Source organism: Aedes aegypti, chromosome 1 (assembly GCF_002204515.2).
Source record: "Aedes aegypti strain LVP_AGWG chromosome 1, AaegL5.0 Primary Assembly, whole genome shotgun sequence".
NCBI lineage: Eukaryota > Metazoa > Arthropoda > Insecta > Diptera > Culicidae > Aedes > Aedes aegypti.
In genome coordinates, this window is record NC_035107.1 from 185,407,689 (window position 1) to 185,430,599 (window position 22,911).

General features: G+C 39.6%; 1 protein-coding gene across 3 annotated transcripts in view; it reads right to left on the minus strand.

Annotated features, from left to right (window-relative positions):
* LOC5568338 overlaps nucleotides 1–22,911 on the minus strand; it is a 338,997-nt gene that overhangs the window by 91,462 nt on the left and 224,624 nt on the right. Inside the window, exon 1 of one of the 3 annotated variants that reach the window (XM_001657942.2) lies at nucleotides 3,733–4,403. The exons of the other annotated variants lie outside the window; for them this stretch is intronic. The gene's annotated coding sequence lies outside the window, so the exon portion shown is untranslated. Of the gene's footprint in view, nucleotides 1–3,732; nucleotides 4,404–22,911 lie in introns of those variants that run through there. 3 annotated transcript variants of the gene reach the window in all.

Sequence of the window (22,911 nt, forward strand, 5' to 3'; positions counted from 1 at the left end):
TAACGTCAACGAATCAACGAAACGGCGTTAATCGTTGATTAACGTTAACAACCCTGATTTAGTTAATGTCAACCCTTTCAACAATTCATGTTCGATCCAATTCTCACGCATTAGCATTCTCCGCAATTTTCAAGTAATTCTAAGCCCAACACATTATTGGCACATACCCATTTCCCAGATTTGTCGATCAGAAAGCGAAGAGCACAAAAGGGACGAGCATCATCTGCTATTCTAAGGTTATAAAACATGCTCCCTTCGTCGGATTCAGTTCCATTCCATTTCGGCTTTCAAGCTGGAATCCAGCATCTGGTTTGTGAAATCGCACCAATACCAGAGCCCCTTGAGTGGCTGATCCGAGGTGCTGCTTATCGAGCGTCTGGCTTGGGAAATCGGTCGAGATTTCAAGATTGAGCTACGTTTCTAGATTTCAACTAAATCCCTGTGATCCGCTACCCTGTTGCTGTTGTGCACCCATGAAATATTAAGCTGGTTCGTAGTATAAACAGAGAACCTATTCACATATACACTATCGTTGGGGTTTTCTAATTTATGTTTTTAAACGAAAAAAAAAACGTAAAACGTTACACTGTTTGGCCATGGCGATCAACTAATAACATCCCGTAGTGCTTTTCATCTGTGACAGCATACAAGCTCATTTGGCCCTTTTCAGGGCCAACAAACGTTGTAAAAAGGGTTTATTGAATATTTTTTCCTGATTTATCTATCATGCTGTAAATCTATCGGTATCGTACAAAACTTGATTTGGTTCTCATAAGTTATTCCACATAATCTCATGAAATTTGAGAATTTACTTGTGAACGCCGCTGCAGCGCCGTCGGACCGTAATAACATCATAGTACTCAGCATTGTATGGCATTTCTAACAGCATTGTTGATTTATCATATAATGGGGTAACACTTCCTAAATTCTCGAGTACGGAAATTGGGAAATGTATTAAAATTGCAACAGATTTTAAATACTGTTCACTAAAATGTTTCTTGACCAGTTGTAATCAGCATCAAAGGCAGGTACGATTATACTGTATGCCCAGGGAAGTCAAGGAAATTCCCATTATGAAAAGATCCTGGACCGACCGGGAATTGAACCCAGACACCTTCAGCATGGCTTTTCTTTGTAGCCGCGGACTCTAACCACTCGGCTAAGCAAGGCCCCATAATCACATCGTCTGCTATTCCTCGTGATAATCGCAGCATCGGTACAGTCCAGAAACAATCCCGTTAGGCACCACTACAAAAAGCCTCATGATCGGCTGATCCGAAAAGCTGCCAATCTTCGGGTATGTGGAATCGCTTTAGAATGAGCTTTCCATATAGACTATTTCCCATATCAGAAAGCGAAGACATAGGCTAAATAGGAAATAAGCTACATGAAATTGATGTCTAGGCAAGGGATGTACAAGATTAACAATATGCTGTTATTGCATCATGACGGCACTGCAGCAGCGTCCTCAGAAGCATCCTCAAATTATCGTATTGTCGAATATTCGTAATATATTACATATTGTATAATGCTACGAAATGAATAAGGGGATTATAGCAAGTATGTTATTTACGCATTAGGAAATATTACACAAATAACTCTTTAGTACACACTTGTTGGCCCTGAAAAGGGTTTATTGAATTGTTGAATTCGAGTAACGCGAACGCATTTTGACGGCGCCCGATGAGGTTTGCGGTGGCGGCTTCTTCGGGGTCTTCTGCATCACGGCGGTCTTTGAAACTTGGTGGGGTTTTGCTTAGAAACTGCCTTCTTTTTCTCCTCCTTCTTCTCGGATGCCAGCCATAGTCACAGTTTAGGACTGCGATGGTGGCCACAACCATCTCATTCTCCTGTGGACTGCTTCCTCTTCTTCTTCTTGGCGGTGTCAGCGGTGATGGCTTTGGCTTCGGATGGCATGTTCCCTAGGTCGGTCGACGGTCTACGGATCGAGCTCCAGGTCGGTCGAGCACGACAAACGAGGGAGGTCCTTCGCTAACGATGTCTGTGCCTTCCAGTAGTTAGTGCCTGTGCTTTTACTGTTCATAAGTCACAAGGTGGAACTTTCCCCGAGGTCGTGTACGACTATGACAAAAGCCAGGATCAGCAATTGGTTTATGTTGGTTTGTCGCGGGTTACATCACTGCAAGAACTATTTTTGACAAACTCTACCAATTCGTTCAAGTTTCGTCACGCCAAAGACAGCAATTCTCCCAAGAGGGTTGACTTGAAGAACGAGCTGCAGCGCTTGGGCAATCATCGATTACGGACGCTTGGAGACGAATTGCGTGAAATACTGGATAATAGCAGCCCTGCCTACACATTGATTAGTATCAAGAGCCTAAATGCTCATGCAATGTATATTCCTACAGACCAAATTCTGACCAGTGTATAATTCCTTGCACTGAGTGAGACTTGGCTAGACGATCACTCTTTCGTCGACATTGCTGGCTACAGCTGCATCAACCAGTTCAAACGCCCAGGCGATTTACCAGAAGTATACAGCCTTCAACGTAGCTGTTCCTCACACAATTCAAAAGACATTTGTGCGGCATCGATTATAGTTATGGACATTGAAGTACTGCTAATAACAGTGTACATTTCTCCAGGTACTACTGTGCAAGATACAAATATGTTCATGACTGTTCATACTTTTCTTACCATAGACCGATTCTATCGATTCTCACGATCAAAGCACCCGAGCTATCAAACATCTAATCTGCTGGAGGAGTTTGGCGAACTACAGCTGGAGCCAGCAATGAAACCGATCACCCAACCAAACAACACAAGGAAGCGACGATCAAACAAACCAACTCAATCATCTGGCACAACACGAGGTTATTCCTGGAACACCAAACACTGGTTCTCGAAACCACAGAACGACAAATGGTCCTTTTCAGGACCACCAAAATGATTCCAAAAAAAGTTAATTTCTAAAAACTTAAACCGATCAATAACAACATAAAACTAGTACACTTACAAATTCATACACATGACGAATTATTAATAATCTTTCACTACACTCATACTCAAACTTCACTGTCATTCAAACATCATAATCAAATAAAATCCTATTTAAAGTATTTTACTTTGAAATCCGAAACTCTGAAAAAGCTTCCAAACCGAATGACAGATCTCCCTTAAAACCAGCACAATCACAGCACCTATCATCTATCATCGAACATCCTATCATCTGCAAAATGCTACCGCACTGTTGTGAGAGTCTGACCCAGAATTGATCGAAGTTGTGTCCATAGTAGTCCTACGTCAACCCCGCGGTAATGTAGCAGACATGACCCACCCCATTTTTTTCATCGGGTAGCCGTTCGAACCTTTTAATTACGAATGGATTTACCCAAGGGTGAGTTGATTAAAAGTATTTTTTCTCTTATAAACAGATGCAATCAAATCACCCGTAAAAAAATCAACTGCTACGGCAAATGAAATGTAATATGATGTTAACAAAATGTTAATAATTACCAAATTAGGAAGGCAGTGTTTTCTAACACAGAACACCGAAATGTATTAGGAATGAATGTAATGTTTAGAATGATACTAATTAAAAATTATTCAATGCAAAATCTATGCATAATCAATAGAGTATTTGAAGTATTGTTTTGAATTTCTATTACTGTTATTGTAATTACTAATTGCTGTTATTGTTATAGTTTTACAATGGAAAGCATAGTACTCTTCCTAACTGTTTGTATCCATGAATTAGTTTTCATCACTTACCAAAACGCCGTGTGTAATTGAGTTTCAGAACAAAGCTATATGCAATTTTCAAACGTTGCACAGTTGTAAACAGACCGGCGCTTCGCACACTTTTCTCTTACTGCTCAGCTGTCGTTCATGCACCACTTGCGGCAATTCACTCTCACTGTTGTTTGTCGTTGGTAGACACGCTACTCTTAAAACCGGAACATATTCTAGCACATTTCGCCGTACCGTCCACACTCAACGAACACTCGTGACAATCTAATTCAATAACCGTTCTCTCGTTGTGGCCAATGTCCGCGTGTTTGCGTTTCTACTGCATCCCGCAAAACCGATTTTTATCACATCCGTCTTTTTTTTGTTTAAGGTTTGAACGTTAAAAGCTGATCCAGCACGCAATTGAAGCTGATTAAAGCGTGATTCGCATTCACTGTGGAAATCGTCGCCAACACAGCGATGGCATTCTTCGTTACTCCGATGCAGTTAAGTAGTTGTACTTGTGTAGGCAGTATGACCATGCATGAATCAACTCGTGTCTTATTTTGGTTTCAAGAAGAAAACTCTTCATATAACACACTTCTATCAGTTCTGATTTAGATAGTGCATATTTAGATACGTAACGGTACGTAGTCTATCACTTCCGAAACATCCGAAACCCACTACCGTCCGAGTCATACTATTTGAATCTAGGGAGCTTATCGCAATTGGTACGATGGATAGCGAGTGTCATGCATGTTTTTTTGATATATGTAGATACAGCCGAGTTTTTAGATAAGAGTCCGCTGATAACGAAAATCGACGGAATCGATAATGAATTTAATGGTTTCGGATTGCCGTGGATGACAAAATGCAAGGGTATTTGAACGATTAGTCAACAGACCAATACGGCTTTGGAGGAAAGCGTATCTTATCAGGCCGGACTTTATTTGAAAAAGACGTAACGAAACAGCATTTCAAAAACAACGATGCTTTTCGGTCTATTTAAGTTTTCAACTCTCAGCAAACTCTAATGTTAACAGCGGGATGCAATAGTGTACGTTGATTTGCGAGGACGGAGATCAATTAATCGGAGTTGATTCCAGAAAGAGTGCATACGTTCTCCAGTGGCAATCTCATCATCGCAAATCATGCGCGACACAGTTATCCACCCATCTGTGAATTATTAAGTTTTATGTTTTGCCATGTGTCGCGAAGGGCCACCAATTTACCAATTGGCTCCCTACGTACAGCTGTGCCTCCATGTCGGACGCTTATTAGTGTGTGGTAGTCTCATATAGTTCGGCATCACTGTTGATCACGTCCGTCAGATTACCCAGTCAATATTTTGGTTGGTATTGGGTATTTCATTCACCAATGGACGCGTAGTGTGGTCTCATAAGTGCGAAAGTGTGAATAAAAGTGCGGGATTGCATCGAATCATATTGATGTCTTCAGAACACTTATTCTTCGATTTGCGAAGAATAAGTCCCCCGAAGACAGCTACCATATTGGATACAAATGCACACTTTTATTAGCGTTTCCGCACTTGTAAAAATTTTTGCTATAGTCCAGTGATGAAAGAAATGCGCAATATTGCTTTTCTATACGAATCAAAAGTCCATTTTACGAGCCGTTTTTAATCAGCTGATCGCTTGACCTACTGTTGACAGTAAGCGGTTGCGTATCGTTTGAAAGTAACAGCAATATCATCAATGTTGTCGTTTCGTAAAATTGACTGTTCACTCGTATACAATGCAAAGAAATTTAATTCTTTAATTAGTTTCATTTCAAACATCACATTCTTTTCTTATATTTATGTGTTCTCTGTTACGCTACACTATCACACTGTTCGACCAAATTTTTTTTTTTGATGGGTCAGGGACGCGTTTATATGGATCTTGAAGTGCAAGAAAAGTGTAGAAAGAGGCCGTTTTCAAATGATTTGCAGCACTCTTGGATTATTTCTTGACAAAGTTTGAAAATTTTGCATTTTTTATCAAAAAATGCGTAATAAGCAAAATATCAATATACATACAAATTCAATTATTCAACCATTGAATTAGTCAAATCAATATTTTTAGCACTAGATCGTTTCAGGGAAACGTGCACCATTTCAGAAGAATATTGGCATCATTTTTATATATGAATTTGGAATGTTAAGCAAGTATGTGAGGATGTGCATCATATTAATACTACTTATTTTTCTATTTTACACATCTGGTTCATTATATAATAACTATTATAGGTTCAATAAGACGCTTGATTAGGTTTTGATTCTTTGCTCTATTAGATAAAGCAATGAGCAATGCAATTCAGTAACATTTGATTTCAACAAGGATACGACTACGGAAAATTGGTGAATCTATTATGTTTATATGGGCTGGTTGGTCTAATAAACTCTCAGCAGAAATACAATATTTATATAGGTTGGACACTGACATGTAAATGGTCTTACATGCGCTAGTCGGTTTATCAGGAGACGATGTCTGTAAAAAGATGTGATAACATTGTTATTTGCGATTTCTAAATATTTTGATAGGTACTCATTAAGAATAGTTTACTAATCGTGAGACTCATTTTCTTCGGAATATCCCTAGAAATTACAGACTAACTTAAAATAGCAACCAAAAATTCAGTAATCAACATTTCCACATTTTTTGTGACACTACTTGACAGCCACTCAGGCAGGCTTGAGCTTTTTTTGATTCAGTTTGTGCACAATACTAATCATTTGGGAAAAATGATTTAGTGGCAACATGCCTGCTTTTTACTTGTAAGATGAAACAATTTCTGGTTAAACCATTTCCGATATTTTTTTATTTTCGGTACTACATTTCACATATTTTTCGACAATTTTAATCAAAATTTCAGTTTTGAGATTTGGAATAAATTTCACAAATAATTGTGATCAGTACCAGCTGATCATAAATTTTAATTTGTAAATATGTGAATACCTCACCCTAGAATTATTTATTAAATTTGAAACACCCAAACATTTTACAGACTCTCACGAGCTTCACTGAGAGCGTAATCCGAACGGTCAACTTGCAGCCTGACCGAAGAAAGCGTAAATATATTTAGGCAGTAGCAAATATACTGTAGCGGGAACAAAGAGGGGGGCTTTCGACCGAATTCTATTTAGCAGCTCGCAAACTCCTTGATGTGGGTGCGAATCAGCTGTAAGCTGGAAGAGTTCATTTTATTATAATATTAAGTTCAATAACCACAATACAACTTACAAATTTCGGTGTTCACCTTGCTATAAATATCCCATTAAATAGCCCATTGCCTCGATGTTTGTACTGTCTATATATCTGTGATATAATTGTAGGTTAGATTTACGGAACTAGATTTAAGGAAATTACCTGTGATAACTTACTGTGATACAATAGTTGATAGTTTAGATATAATAATTGAGGTACATCTTTTACCAACTTGCATTTAAGATTATTCAATATTTAGGCTAATTTTCTTTCAATAGCAATAACGTGAATACGTTCTAATTTGCATAGATATCAATTGGCGAGGTGACAGTTGTAGGAACAGTCAAACTGATGCGGTGATAATACAGCAGAGCAGTGTTGGCAGCAACATTCTTCCCCCCGTAACACTGGTCACCCGTCCCAGTTTTACCAAAATTCATTATAACCTGCTAGTATGGCGAAGGACCCCGCAATCATAGTGACATACTGTTTAATCCTACAGCTACATTCTGCATAGTTATCGAATCTCAGATTCGTTTTACTTCTGATGTTTGCACCACATTTGCATCCACCCTCGCTATCATCGAAGAATGGCTGTTGTTGCTGCAGTAGTCGTTGCTCATATTTACCACTTACGTTCTCTTTGCTGTCGCCTGTTGACAATAACTCAATTGAACTTGACATCAGCGCATTGCACAGTGTTGAATCATACGCTCTGTTGAAGATTAACGTGATCAAGTGAATATATATCGTTTCCAACCTGCTGGCCATCGTTAATATCATCGTTCTCTGCATTGTTCTGACTTTTTCCGAAATCATCTCTGCACGTTGCTCGATCGGCGATCTATCATCTCGGCCACCATTACTGTTCCCGCGGTTCCTACGTATGCTATGTTCATCTGCGTATTGACGATCTCCGACATCATCGTGGAATATAACATGGCTATGCCTCCAATCACATAGACACTGAAAGTCATCTCTATCAAATTCATGAATGGGATTAGCAAGTACTAAGCCGAGTGGTATCAGCAATTGCGGTAGTACTGTATCTTTTGAAACAAAATTGATGGGTTCCTATCAAATTCAGTAGACAACGATCGCGATGGCACCCATTCAGCTATTTCCATGCGATTTAGTGATACAGTTTTGTTACGCTGACAAACTTTAAACGTTTCTCCAAATACTGGTACCGTCAAGCTACCATTCACCGTGCATTAAAAAAAACTTTGCGCTTCAAAAAAATATATAATTTTTCCAAATATTTTAAAGCGTACTAGAATACCACTACGTAGCGTGCAATTATATAATATTTCAGGGAAAAATCTAAAACTAGTGATGCATAACAAAAAATTACTCAAAAATTATGTTTGAAAATGTCATGTTAAGGTCGCCTTGTACCGTTCAATGTCACCATTTACCGTGCACACTAGTGCACCATTCACCGTGCGTATAGTTTTCAATATGATTTAATTTTGTTTCTTGAAGAAACGTTGTTGAAGGAGCAACTGTGTTGCTAGTAGTGCGCGCATTCATTTTTAAGAGTATTAAAAACTTAATTTACTATAAAAACCATAAAAAGTTTAAAAATTTGCTAGATCATTATTTTTTTTATTAAAATCGTTATAGGAGGTTTTACTGTATTGTCCAAACTATTCCATATTCACTCAAAAACTAAATATGAAGTAGTTTAATGACGACATAATAATAAATCTAATATTACCGAATAATTTCATGCCTTTTACACTAATGCACGGTAACAGGAACCATATATATTGAAAAGGATCCATTCACCGTGCATTTGGGTTTCGACTGAAACACAATAAAAAATTCTAATTTTCATAAAATCTCATTGCTCATACGATGAAATACATCTTACTAATAGTATCCACAGTGGAAACTTGTTGGAATTTTGAAAAATTTCATACTCTATCGTTAAAATGAAGAATGTGAATTTTTGGCGTTTCTACTAAGAGTGTTGAAAAATCTCATTATCAAACAGAATTCACATGATTTTGACTACATAAACAAGGTTTTTCAAAATGTTTTATCACAAAAACTTCTTCATTTCATCAGTTTTATTGTATTTTGCTGACAAAAGAATAATTTGTAAAAATTGTATGAATATTCTGTAGGAATTTGTATGTGTGCACGGTGAATGGAGGCCGCACGGTGACTGGTGACTTAACGGTAGCTCTGGAACTGCACAAAAGGTACAAACCAGAAAAAGAGCATCATCCGTCTTTTTAGGAGGATTGCAAATTTGCGCTTCAGCCATGTAGTAATCGCTCCCTTTGGCAGCATGTCTCGATCCACTGGGTTTTCGAAGTTAGTTAGGGGAGACGATTTGTTCCACTCGCTCTTGCAATTCTCGTTATCCATGTTGACACGATAAGGTTCTTGAACACGAGACAACGTTGGTTCTTGTCGGCTGCATCCTCGACTCTGCGATTTCTGTCTGGTCGTTGCTATCAAGCTTACGCATTGATCACTGTAAATATGCGAGCTGTATCGTTCCACTACACGGTGTAGGTGGGCCCTGTTTGATGCGAAAGTTCTCATCCTGTTTACCCACAAACCGTTGATTGAACGACGACCAACTATACCTTCACAATAGTCACTATCACCTCTCTTAACTCGCAGCATCAGGACGTTTTGCTTATGGTAAACAACATTTCACTACAGAATTCGCCGTCCACAGTACCAGCGGCTGGATCTGATCGGTATGTTTCAGTTTGTCTCTCTTCTATGCCACATGGGGGAGGATCTGGACCAGGGACGGCCGGGCTCATCAACCTGGGAGGCATATACAGTTGCACTTCGTATTTATAACGAGTTCCACTAGCATTTTGATTTAAATAAGTTTTGCTTCCTTTCCTGATCGATGGAACGCAAACGGTGGATGACACACGTCTCTGTGTGGTGAGATGGTTCTCGAAATCTGCTGAGCACTCGAAGTGGGATACATCGATTGATTTGTTTTCAACTAATACCTATCGACAGATTACATTCCTAAATTCAGGCGATGTCACTTCGGATGGCAAGCATGTGATAATGTTACCTTCGGTCGACACTCCACTATCGTCGATCTTCTTTTGTTCGTTCGGCTTCGTTTTGGGAAGAGTGTCTGTATTCCGATGCTGAGTTTGACACAATTGCGATAGTTTAGGTACCCGATTAACTGGTACAGACGGTGGCATGTATTGATATGGTTTGTGTTCGTCGAATAGCGTTTCATTGACGACAGAAACACTGCGCTGTGTATTAATAACGTCGCCTGGTTGAACGGCACTCAGGCTGCGTTTATTCGTATTTCGCCGCACGGAAACCTGTTGCTCTAGCAATGTGTATTTTTTCTGCAATAACTTCTTCTGTTCCTCTAGTGCTCGTCTTTCAGCTTCGAATTCACGCTGCTGTAGTGCGCGCTCTTCTTCATGTCTCAGCTGGAGAAGAGCTACTCGGTTAGAGGATCTACTAGATGATACCGTTACGGGTAGGTGAATGCCGCAGGTTCTTTGCGATTTGTCGCATGTGTCGGGGCGCGAGAAGTTGACGCAGCCTCCCGCTTGTGCTTGATAGGTTGTTGGTTGATTGTTTGCCGACTTATCACTCATCGTGTCGAAATTTTTTACAGTGCTGCGGGAACAAAGAGGGGGGCTTTCGACCGAATTCTATTTAGCAGCTCGCAAACTCCTTGATGTGGGTGCGAATCAGCTGTAAGCTGGAAGAGTTCATTTTATTATAATATTAAGTTCAATAACCACAATACAACTTACAAATTTCGGTGTTCAGCTTGCTATAAATATCCCATTAAATAGCCCATTGCCTCGATGTTTGTACTGTCTATATATCTGTGATATAATTGTAGGTTAGATTTACGAAACTAGATTTAAGGAAATTACCTGTGATAACTTACTGTGATACAATAGTTGATAGTTTAGATATAATAATTGAGGTACATCTTTTACCAACTTGCATAGGTATGGATTCTAGAACATTTAAGATTATTCAATATTTAGGCTAATTTTCTTTCAATAGCAATAACGTGAATACGTTCTAATTTGCATAGATATCAATTGGCGAGGTGACAGTTGTAGGAACAGTCAAACTGATGCGGTGATAATACAGCAGGGCAGTGTTGGCAGCAACATATACCATACGAGCGTTTGTAAGCAAGGCTATACTCGGTCAGTTTTTTTTTATTGTTATCCTCATTCGCCGAATAAAGTGTCGTGTGCTAGTGAAGTGGAACAAATCTAATTCGATTGTAAGTCCGAAATCTATGTCCATCGATCGGTTGGCGTGAAATCGTAAAACACGTGCGTGAGTGAATCCACGAAACTGATCATTTGAGCAATCTATGGTGATCGTGAAGTCTCAAGAAGGCCTGTGCATAAAGAGTCTACCTTCCACTTTTGGTTAAGAAAGTGAAGAAAACTTGTGATAGTGAATCCTAGTGCTAAAGTGTCCCTACTGGTTTCTGTGCGCCGTTCGAAGCACGAACGGGAAGAAACACCTCCGAATCCCGGCAACATATCGAGCCTGTGGCTCAAACATTGGTCCTTCGAGCCGGAACGGAGGACAACCCATGCCAGGATCCAGCGTTTAGGAGGCAAGTTGGCGCCAAGTGTGGTCAAAGGCGAAGACCACACAAAGGTAGGCCATTCATTCAATTCGTTCTTTGTGGAGATCGGTTGGGCATTTTACACACAGCCCGTGTTATGAGCACACAAACGTAGTGCGATCAGTACGGTGGAATAGCTGCAAAGAGGCGGCAAATTGTTTTTGCATTTTTGTCAGTGGTGGCTGCTGGGCATTGATTGCCATATTTTTCGATTTGCTTTGCGTCAACAGTGCCGCACATTGGAATTAGTACACCGTACTGGGCAGTGTTGGGAAACTCGTGCTCGCGAGTAAAAAAATACTCACTCTCGTACTCGTTTGCGAGTAATACTCACGCTGTGAGTCACTCATTCCTTACTCTAACTCACGCGAGAGTATGACGTCATAACTCACTGCGAGTATTGCTCACGTAAAGAGTAATACTCGCAGTGAGTATGACGTCATTACTCACGGTGAGTGAACAAGTTACTCTTTGTGAGTATGGTGAGTAACCAATTTCCATAGCAAAATAAAATTGTACATTAGTGTGTTCTAATCTAGGTAAAAGACTGTAAATGTAAATAATTCAAAGGGTTTACAGCTGCTGTCGACTTTAGTGTGTATTGTGATATGCAGTTTTATAGTATGGTTGTTTAAACTTTACCGAATTCAGAGCCAGTTTATCAGAATGGATAAACAAGTTATAATGGCGAAAATCCGGTTGCGTTCAAATACTTTCCAGACCAATTTATTTCGTTTAGTGGCATAATATGAATACTGTAACTTTTTCTGAACGCGTTTATGTTATTGATATTCAAAGTTGAATTGAAGTATTAGTAAAAAAGGGAATAAGGTACCGTGGGGCAAGTGGGTAATGGAAATCGTATAGTTCTAAAGACTTTAAATTGAAATAAATGAGGTCGTCTTTATTTTTTAACTTGACTCCCACCAAATATAAACAGTATGCTAAAATTGATTTTTACGTAAAAATGAAAAAAAAATACAGAAAAAGTTTTTGCAAAATGTCACTTTTCACTTGCTTCACAAGTTTTTGAACAATAAATTGAAATTTAGTTATATTCACGATTTCTATTAACTTCAACATTAGTTAACGAATGACGGAATCATCGTCATCATCGAAATTTGAAAAGCAGTTTTTCTGTTCAAAACTAAAAATTATTCGATGAAAATGTGTTCACTGTGTTTCGGTAGGGGAACAAAATACCTGTAAATTTTCTGGATTTTGAATGAAAAAACTGCTTTTGAAAATTTCGAAATCAATGACTGATCCTGCCCCCTTAAGGCGTCCTGTTCCTTAGGTAAGTAACATGTAAACAAAGAAAATTTTACTCTTGTCAATTCAATTTTCTTCTGTTCAGTTGCGGCTCTGTAGAATTTTCACCGATCGTTATTTGTTTCTCTTCGGGAGAAATTATTTTATGGAACGGAATCCTTCAATAGAATTCGGATTCTTTTTTGTGTGGATAGACCCATAGCCCATTTTTATGTTTTGGGCTAGCTTTACATTTACATTCCATGAGATTCCCGTGCGTTCTCTTATATTGCAACTTTTCAATCAACGTTTTCCTTTCAATCGGCTGTCCGAAGTAGACACATCAATATCGTCTGGCAATCTCTTTTAGAGAAGTTCCATGATTAGTAATAGCTTTTATCGCTTTGAGTATTGTGTTTCTTGAATTTGAAGCACATTCCGATTTTCTATGGTAATTGCGAACCTTGTTTACTAATATCTACCTAAAAAGAAAACACAAACACACCTCAAAGGTTTACGCAGTTTGAAACGTAAATACATATATTTAGTAAAATATACAAATTATTTTCACTTACCCCATTTACCCACTTGCCCCACGGTACCTCACATAAATTTGATTTGCGATTGGCATCTTGCCCATTTCATATGTAATTTCGCTTTTGAATATTTTCAGCAAACCTTATGTAATTTGCAAGTTTGTTCTAGAAAACTTGTATGCAACGTTGCCGAAAAAAGATTTCTGATCAGAAAAATGTTCGGAATTTATTATATTTTACTTGGTTTCTATATAGATACTGAATGATAAGTTTATCCTCATTAAACCATTATACGGGCCTCTGATTATTGTTTGGTCATTACTGTTATGTGGTAATAGCAAGTTTGCATAATTTTTCAATATAGAATTTTTAATAGCGCTGTTTAAGGAACAGACATTTAAAAATGTATCTTTTTCAACGTTTAATCTAGTCCCATAATGAATAAAAAATAAATTAAAAATAATTTTCTGAAATATTTTTTTAACTTCTTTTGTTCGATTCTATCTAAGACATGTGGCACCTGACTTATTGTTAGATTTCTGCTCCTCTTTTATGATCTATGTGTTGTCAGAAAACCGGAAAAAATGAAAATTGAAAAACTGGTGCTGAAGTTGTCGCACAAAATATTGCTGGCAACGCTGTTTTTCAGACCAATCAGCGGCTTATTAGTTTTGGCACGAAACTCAGATACGTTTTGTCGAGTCTCTGTCTCAGGTTTTTATTATTGCAGTAGTGCTGCATATCGTAAAATAGAGAATTAAAAAAAGTCAATTGGCAAATAAATAAAGCTCATAGTTGATAAATGTGGAAATGCTCATATCATAAGTACATTAAGCTAAAAAGCAGAATCTGGCCCAGTAGAGGTGTAACGTCAGAAGAAAAGAGCATTTACGATGCAACATGCGCAGCGAAACACCAAACATAAATCACAGCTTGTGTTAAGAATAACGTTTTGCGTGCATCAAATAGTTTTCAGAATAAAATGTTCATGTTATTATTTGAATAAGGTCACCCCAAGAATAGCCTTACTCATTACTTATTATTTATTTGAGCCATTCGCAAGCTTTTGAAATATTTACAATATTTTAAGTGAGTAAAATTACTCACGAGTGAGTAAATGTTAGTCGAAAACTCACTCACGAGTATGAGCTGTACAACTGAAACTCACGACTGAGTATACTCACGCGAGAGTTCAAGCTGTACAGCTCATACTCGCGAGTGAGTTTGCAGTTTTCAGTGAGTACTCACGAGTTTCCCAACACTGGTACTGGGTGGTGGAAAACGCAATTAGATAAGATCAAGATCATATTTGCATTTACGATATTTTGCGATATCGGTGGCGTTCAGCGGACACGCGTATCGTAAAACTGGCACGTCTCGACGGGAAGGGTTGATCGTATCGATTTCACGTGTCAATTTCGGTCGCACGCGTGCGTGTAGGGGTACCACGACGTGACGGGAAGGATTCTATCGATCGATTGCGTGGTACCTCCGTCGTTTTTAGCGTTGAATAGTGTATCGCGACGGGAAGGAGAATTTCGTCCGATTTGCACTGTCCACGTTCGGTTTCACGAGTGATTCGAGTGGTGAGTGATGGTGAACAAAATGGAAAAGAAATTGGAGGGGAATATTTTGACCCTAAAGCGAGTGTTGGCTATACGAGAAGTGGTGGAAAGGTTCGTGGCAGAGTATAACCATGACCGGGATGCAATCCAAGTGGCAGTTTGTCTGGAGACTTTGGACAGAATAAACCAAGAATTGCAGCGTGCACAAGGGGAAATCGAAAGACTTGACAGTGAGAAGTTCGAGGAGCATATTTAAGTTCGCACAGCTTTTGAGGACAAATACTGTGTGCTCAAGGGTTTTTTACTGTCTAAAATGAACCTCGGCCAACATTCAATGGATTCAACGTTTTTCAACAACTTCACTCATCAAAGTGCAGCAAGTTTCCACCATCGGCTACCGAAGATCGACCTTCCGAAATTCAGCGGAGATGAATCTAGGTGGATTTCATTCCGAGACAACTTCATTTCGATGATCCACAGTAACGACGACATACCAACCGTCAATAAACTCCACTACTTATTGCAATCGTTGGAGGGAGAAGCGAAGAAGCCATTCGAGAGCGTAGACCTTCAAGCGAACAACTATGCATCTACGTGGGATGCACTAATGAAGCGATACGATAACAAACGTTTCTTGCGGAAAGAACTGTTTCGAGGCTTGTTCGATTTACCGATGATGAAGCAGGAGTCAGCACAGGATCTCAACACGTTGGTAGACGACTTTTAGCGGCGCGTGAAAGCTTTGGCCAAGCTAGGTGAACCTGTCGTTCATTGGGATACTCCTCTTATCTTCATACTTTCTAATAAGCTGGATGCAGCTACCCTTCGATCCTGGGAGCACGAGACTCGCCAAAAGGATGACGTCAAGTACGAAGAGCTCATTGAATTCCTCTCTCAGCACGTGCGAATGCTGAAATCCGTGTCAAGCGATTTGCAACAGCGCTTTTCGTTGACCAATTCAAAGGTGGCCGGCCCTCCGGCAAAGATAACTGCTTCAGTGAAGTCTGTAGTCAACACAGCTACTACCGATCCCATTCCAAGTATCCCTCAGTGCCCTGTCTGCTCCGAAACGCATTTGCTACACCAGTGTCCAACATTCATCAAGCTGTCCCTAACCCAACGAAGAGAGTTGGTATCGCAGAGAAGCTTGTGCTGGAACTGTTTTCGTCCGAATCATCAAGCGAGATTATGCAAGTCAAGGTTTAGTTGCCGAGCCTGCCACGCCAGACACCATTCAATGCTGCATGATCAAGCCGAAATGGCCCCTATTCCTCATGTAGATACGACGAAGCCTCCTACACAGCAACCTGATTCCTCCGCAATAGCAATTGCGGGACCCTCAGGGACATCGCATCCTCCTGAAGTTAGCATGGCTGTCCAATCCAACAATAGAACAGTCCTTCTGGAAACAATTTATCTCCTCGTCATTGATCAAAACGGAAAGGAAATCCCAGTTAGAGCACTCTTCGATTCCTCATCAATGTCCAATTTTGTGAGCAAGAAGCTGGCCAATTCGCTTGGAATTCCTCGAGCCACCGTGGACGTTACAGTTTCGGGACTAGGAGAATCTGTCAAGCAAGTCAGGGGTAGGATCACAGCCACGGTCAAATCAAAAATTTGCAACTTCTCCACCACACTCGATTTACTCGTTATGCAGAAGCCCACCACAAACCTTCCGACAGTCACCGTCAACACAGATTCATGAAACCTGCCTATCGTTTCATTGGCCGACCCGCAATTCAATGTGCCGGGCATGATCGATATTATCATAGGTGGAGAGCAGTATCACAAACTCCACACTGGTCATCGTTTGTCAATCAGTGATACCATGCCAATGTTCATCAACACACATTTTGGATGGACGGTATCCGGAAAGGTTTCAGTAAACTCCGCTGTTTCTTCGCCAGTTTGCTATCTATCTACAGTGAATCATCCCATTCAACCGTTACACTATAAGGAGCCTGAGGCCGTCGATTATGACCCAATAAACCCACCAAATCAGTGCATTGATCCAAAAACAAACACCACCACTCGAATTCACGATAAAAGGTCCACCGTACACCCTTTTCGGTCCGATTATCCGCAAGTCACCAACACCAAATCCCAGAATATCGAATCGCCCCATTCGTATCTAATGCAGCAACGCAACCGTAAGCCAATAACCACAAAGCAAACCAAACGCAAGCACGTAGAATATGTTCACGAAGAATCTCCACACTACCTCCCGGAGGCCAAACATGTTAAATCCACCAAGAAAGCGCCTACCGGAACCTCAGCCGTTCCAAATCAACGTTCTATCACTATGATAAGTTACCACACAAGCATGCAGTTGCCAAGACTCAAATCGAAGCAGACACAAAGCGTCAGATCACCAAATTCAAGTCCTCGAAGTATATCCAGACAACAAGCACTTCGTTCAGCACCTTCAGAAGATTATCCACCAGTATCCTCCGTTCTTCTACTAAAAAAGTGCTGCTCATCGGTTACTATTTCCGGAAACTTCAAAGACCGGTAGAGCTGTCCGAAACTGGCTCAATGCGCATATAAGGCGCAATCAGGTGATTGGCGTTCCTTTCTTTCCAGCTGAGTCAGTTCGATCTACCGCGTCTTTTATTGTTCACAGATCATCCCTTGTTACACCATCTTTCATCGCTTTTATTATCAATCAATCTACATCTTAGTTCCGGAGACTACAAAGTTCGGCAGAGCAGTCCGAAACTGACTCAACGCGCTTTTGGAGCGCAATCAGGTGATTGGCGTTCCAATAATTATATCTCCTCAGTTAGATCTACCGGATCTTCCGTTGTTCCAGTTCTCCTTTTCATCGAAGTCGTCAACGTAGTATCAACATTGCTTTCATCCCGATTCTCATTGATCGACGAATGTTCAGAGTCGAGAAGAGCTTCAGCCGCCGACTTACATTCAACACAAGGCGTGCTTATATCTTTCGGTCCATGGCGACAGAGGCATCCTGAAAACGATCAATGGTTCAACTATTTTTCTGAATTGTTTAATCGCATCCAATCATTGATGTCTACCAACACTACGCATCTACTGTCCGTTCCTGCAACCACTAAGATCGGTAGAGTGTTCCGAAAACATCTCAACGCGCATTGAGAGCGCAATCAGGTGATTAGCGTTCCATTTGATTTTACTCTCGTCGTTCGTTCTACCGGATCTCTCTTGGTTCCAGGTCTCCTACTCTCACGGGTATATCTATTGCTCGTCTTCAACGGACCACAACTACAACTCTCAGCTTTACTAGGCGTCAATCAACGTTGGCAATCGTCAATTGGTCCATTCATCAGTACTTCGTGTCGAACCGCCGAAGATCACCCGATCGAGACAACGAGAGAAAGAGTATCACGAGAAGTAATGAGAGAGTTGTTGAAACGAAGACTTCGTTTAGTTTAGTTCACTTAGTGATCGTTTCAAGGTGGCCGGAATGATCAGTACCAGCTGATCATAAATTTTAATTTGTAAATATGTAAATACCTCACCTTAGAATTAACTATTGAATTTGAAACACCCAAACATTTTACAGACTCTCACGAGCTTCACTGAGAGCGTAATCCGAACGGTCAACTTGCAGCCTGACCGAAGAAAGCGTAAATATATTCAGGCAGTAGCAAATATACCATACGAGCGTTTGTAAGCAAGGCTATACTCGGTCAGTTTATTTTTATTGTTATCCTCATTCGCCGAATAAAGTGTCGTGTGCTAGTGAAGTGGAACAAATCTAATTCGATTGCAAGTCCGAAATCTATGTCCATCGATCGGTTGGCTTGAAATCGTAAAATACGTGCATGAGTGAATCCACAAAACTGATCATTTGAGCAATCTATGGTGATAGTGAAGTCTCAAGAAGGCTTGTGCATAAAGAGTCTACCTTCCACTTTCGGTTAAGAAAGTGAAGAAAACTTGTGATAGTGAATCCTAGTGCCAAAGTGTCCCTACTGGTTTCTGTGCGCCGTTCGAAGCACGAACGGGAAGAAACACTTCCGAATCCCGGCAACATATCGAGCCTGTGGCTTAAACAAATTTCGATATAATCTGAATAAGTAAACACTTGTTTTTCTATGTCTTCCTGTTTAAAGAAAGAAAAACATAAATTACGTGAAGTTTCGCAAAATTGTTTATCATAACTGTATGGATAAATTGTTTCTTCACCTAATTGAAAAGCATTTTTACTCGTTTAGAGGATATGGGAATGGGGGTTCATAAATGGGCACGTTTGGCCTCATATGGGAAACGAGTTTAAAATTAACCTTAATGGTCGACTTCTTTATGTTTCCAATATGCTTACTAGACTGGCCCTTAAACAAAAAAGTTGTAAAACTCAACAAATTGACCCTTGGTCACTGTTTCGTTCTGTGTACTCGCCCAGCGTCATAGGTGGCTATGATGCACCTAGTGGTAACCATCATGCGATGTTGAAGAAATGCAAAGTTGTATTGCAGATCTACTTCAGATAGTTAAAACACCAACATTATCACTTTTAATCATGATACAACCTTCTACAATATTGTTCGCTATGGTATCAAGTAGAGTTTTTGACATTCTGGGTTCAATTGAACGCGATTAACAGATTTCCTGAACCAAACAGTAGATGATGTACTGTTTCCCATATGTTTGAGCTGGGAATCCCATATTAACTTCAATTCAAATGGGCCAGCTCATGGAACGACCAAATGAGCTGAAATTTTCAGGTAGTCTTCCTCTAACCCTAAGGAATAATTCTGGGGGGTGCCCCGTGGAATTAAACAACTTTATTTTTCTTTCATACTGAGATGGGCCAGTCTAATGCTTACAACTAAACCCATTTGAAGAAAACATCCCATTGAACAAGAAACTAACGCTCCATTTGAAAGTTTGATTAAAATTGCCGAAAAATATGTAGAACCAAAAAACAAATCGGAAATGGTTTAACCAGAAATTGTTTCATCTTGCAAGTTTGAAGCAGAAGTGGTAACATACTAAATCAGTTTTAACAAATGGTTAGTATTGTGCACAAACTGAATCAAAAAGAGCTCATGCCTGCTTCAGTGGCTGTGAAGTGGTGTCACAAAAAATGTGAAAATGTTGATTACTGAATTTTTGGTTGCTATTTTAAGTTAGTCTGTAATTTCTAGGGATATTCTGGAAACAAATGGACCTCACGATAGGTAATATATTCTAAATGAGCACCTATCAAAATCTTTGGAAATCGCAACTAACATTATTATCTTATTTTTCACAGACTTCGCCATCGGCTCCTGATAAACCGAATAGCTCATGTAAGACCACTTACATGTCAGTGTCCAACCTATATAAATTTTGTATTTCTGCTGAGAGTTTATTAGACCAACCGTCCCATATAAACATAACAGATGCACCAATTTTCCGTAGTCGTATCCTTGTTGAAATCAAATGTTACTGGATTGCATTGCTCATTGCTTTATCAAATGGAGCAAATAATTTAATCCTAATCAAGCATCTCCTTGAACCTATAATAATTATGATATGATGAACCAGATGTGTGAAATAGAAAAAAAGTAGTATTTATATGGTGCACATCCTCATATGCTTGTTTCATGATCATTAACATTCCAAACTCATATATTTAAATGATGCCAATATTCTTCTGAAATGGTGCACGTTTCCCTGAAACGATCTAGTGCTAAAAAATATTAATTTGACTAATTCAATGGCTGAATACCGTTTTGACTCATATTCCGAACACTTAAGGCTAGCGGTGACTTCGAATGCATCTGATTGGCATAAATTAGTTGATATTTGTGTAAATTTTAATTTCTTCGCAAAGCCCAACTGTTAGCTGGTGGGTGTACCGATAATAATGCTGATTTAATTAGTTTTAGTATTGTTTTTACGTAAAAGTATGGAACAACATTTTGATTCAAATGCCGAACACTGTGTTGATTCTGTCTCATATTCCGAACACCTTGATTCAAATCCCGAACAGCACGAATAAATCGTATCCAAATGAATAATTTCGCAAATTAATTTAACTGAGCTGATTCTACTGGTCTCAAACTAGAGAATCATCACTACTTCCGCGGTATAAATTATATTGGAGACGTTAAAATTGGATTGCAATTGACTGCCATTTCCTTGTTATTTCGTGACATATTTCAGCGAAACATTTCAACCAAATCGCCATACAAAAAGCGAGTGTTCGGAATATGAGTCTGTTCGGAATTTGAGACAAAACGGTACTTGAATTTGAAAATATATTAATATTTTGCTTATTACGCATATTTTGCTTATTTTGATAAAAACTGCAAAATTTTCAAACTTTGTCAAAAAATAATAAAAGGGTGCTGCAAATCATTTGAAAACGGCCTCTTTCTACGCTTTTCTTGCACTTCAAGACCCATATGAACGCGTCCCTGATCCATCCAAAAAAAATTTTTTTGTCGAACAGTGTCATTCCATAAAAACTAATTTTAGCTGATAATCAATCTTCGAGTTGCTTAGTGGAATACCTATAAGTAGATGAAAAACCGATTTTCGTACTATACCATTCAATTCCACTAGAGTAAACTCAATCAAAAATATGATACAAAACAGCATTATAGAACTCACAAATGCCTAATTTTGGGGGAAAAACAGGGAAAATACAAAAACCGACTACCGCTGAAATGGCCCTCTCTACCGTGAAATTAGCACATGCCGCTTGCAAACGCTTTTGCACGTTATTACCCAACGATAACTTTGCACGCCATTGGGGTAGAGATGGGCGACTCACTCACGAATCATTCAAACAAGCTGACTCTCGAAAATGAGTGAACGAATCTCGGTTCTTTTCGAAAGAGTCATGATTCACTAGCAAAAATACCATGTATGTTTTTTTTTCAATTATACTTAACATAGTCAAGCACACCAGACATGTATAAGTAATTGGATTATTTAGTTATATGAAGTATGTTCTCATTTAAAAATTGTCATTTTCTATACAGCCAGCCAACTGAAGTGGCGATGGGGGCGGAAATACCCGACCCGAAGACGATGGGGCTGGGAGTTTAGTGGAGACGAGAGTTCAGGATCAGTCAGTGACAGATTGCTCCGGACTACAGAAGTGTGCCAGCTCGAAGCCAAAATTATATATCGTGCATCAGGAAAAGAAGTGTGGCCTCCGCACCGAAAATATTTGATGGGTAGTGACCCGAGAGTGCACCTCAAAACATTTGTGCGTCGGAAACCTGCGATTGTGTGAAACGCTAGTTGCGGCCGACCAATATCCTAGCGTTAGCGTAGTAACGGTATACTTCGTAGATTGGATACTAGAAATATACATGTGTTATTTGGTTATCTCATTCAGGAACAAGATTGGGGAGTAAGCCTTGGCCCAGTCTTGAACAATATAAAAAAATCATGAATATTACTATTCCCGGCCACGCTAATCTTTACCGTAACTTGGGATAGGGGAATGAAATGTTGATGTAGTACTTATTTAATGAGAGGCCACCAACTCAGCGACGCCCTCATAAATGCTACGGAAGTGGGGGGTTATACGGTTATAGGATTTGCCTGAAAAGCTGGTGATGGACCAAGTGCAATTGTTGTTTACTTTTTTTTCAATTTAACAAAAAGAAAAACGCTCGATAGAAATTTATAGGCAAAAAAAAAGCATTTAAAATCAAACCATTTAAAAAAATAAATACATGTAAAATGTGTGGGTGTGGGTGTGCTGAGTAGTACTTAACTTTGCTTTTGATGACTCTACGTCCTTCAAGTCATGACCTGCGTCACAATGTTACGCCAACTAACTCGATCCATGGCTGCTAACCTCCAGTTTCTCGATCGCCCCACACTTCCAAGATCCTGCACAACTTGGTTAAACAACCTAGCTCATTGCGCTCCCCTTCGTCTTGTACCGGCCGGATTTGAGGTGAACACCATTTTTGCGGGATTGTTATCCGGAATTATCACAACGTGTCCCGCCATCGAACCCTTCCAGCTTTGGCGACTTTGTGGATACTGGGTTCACCGTAGAGTTGCGCAAGCTCGTGGTTCATTCTTCTTCTCCATACGCCGTTCTC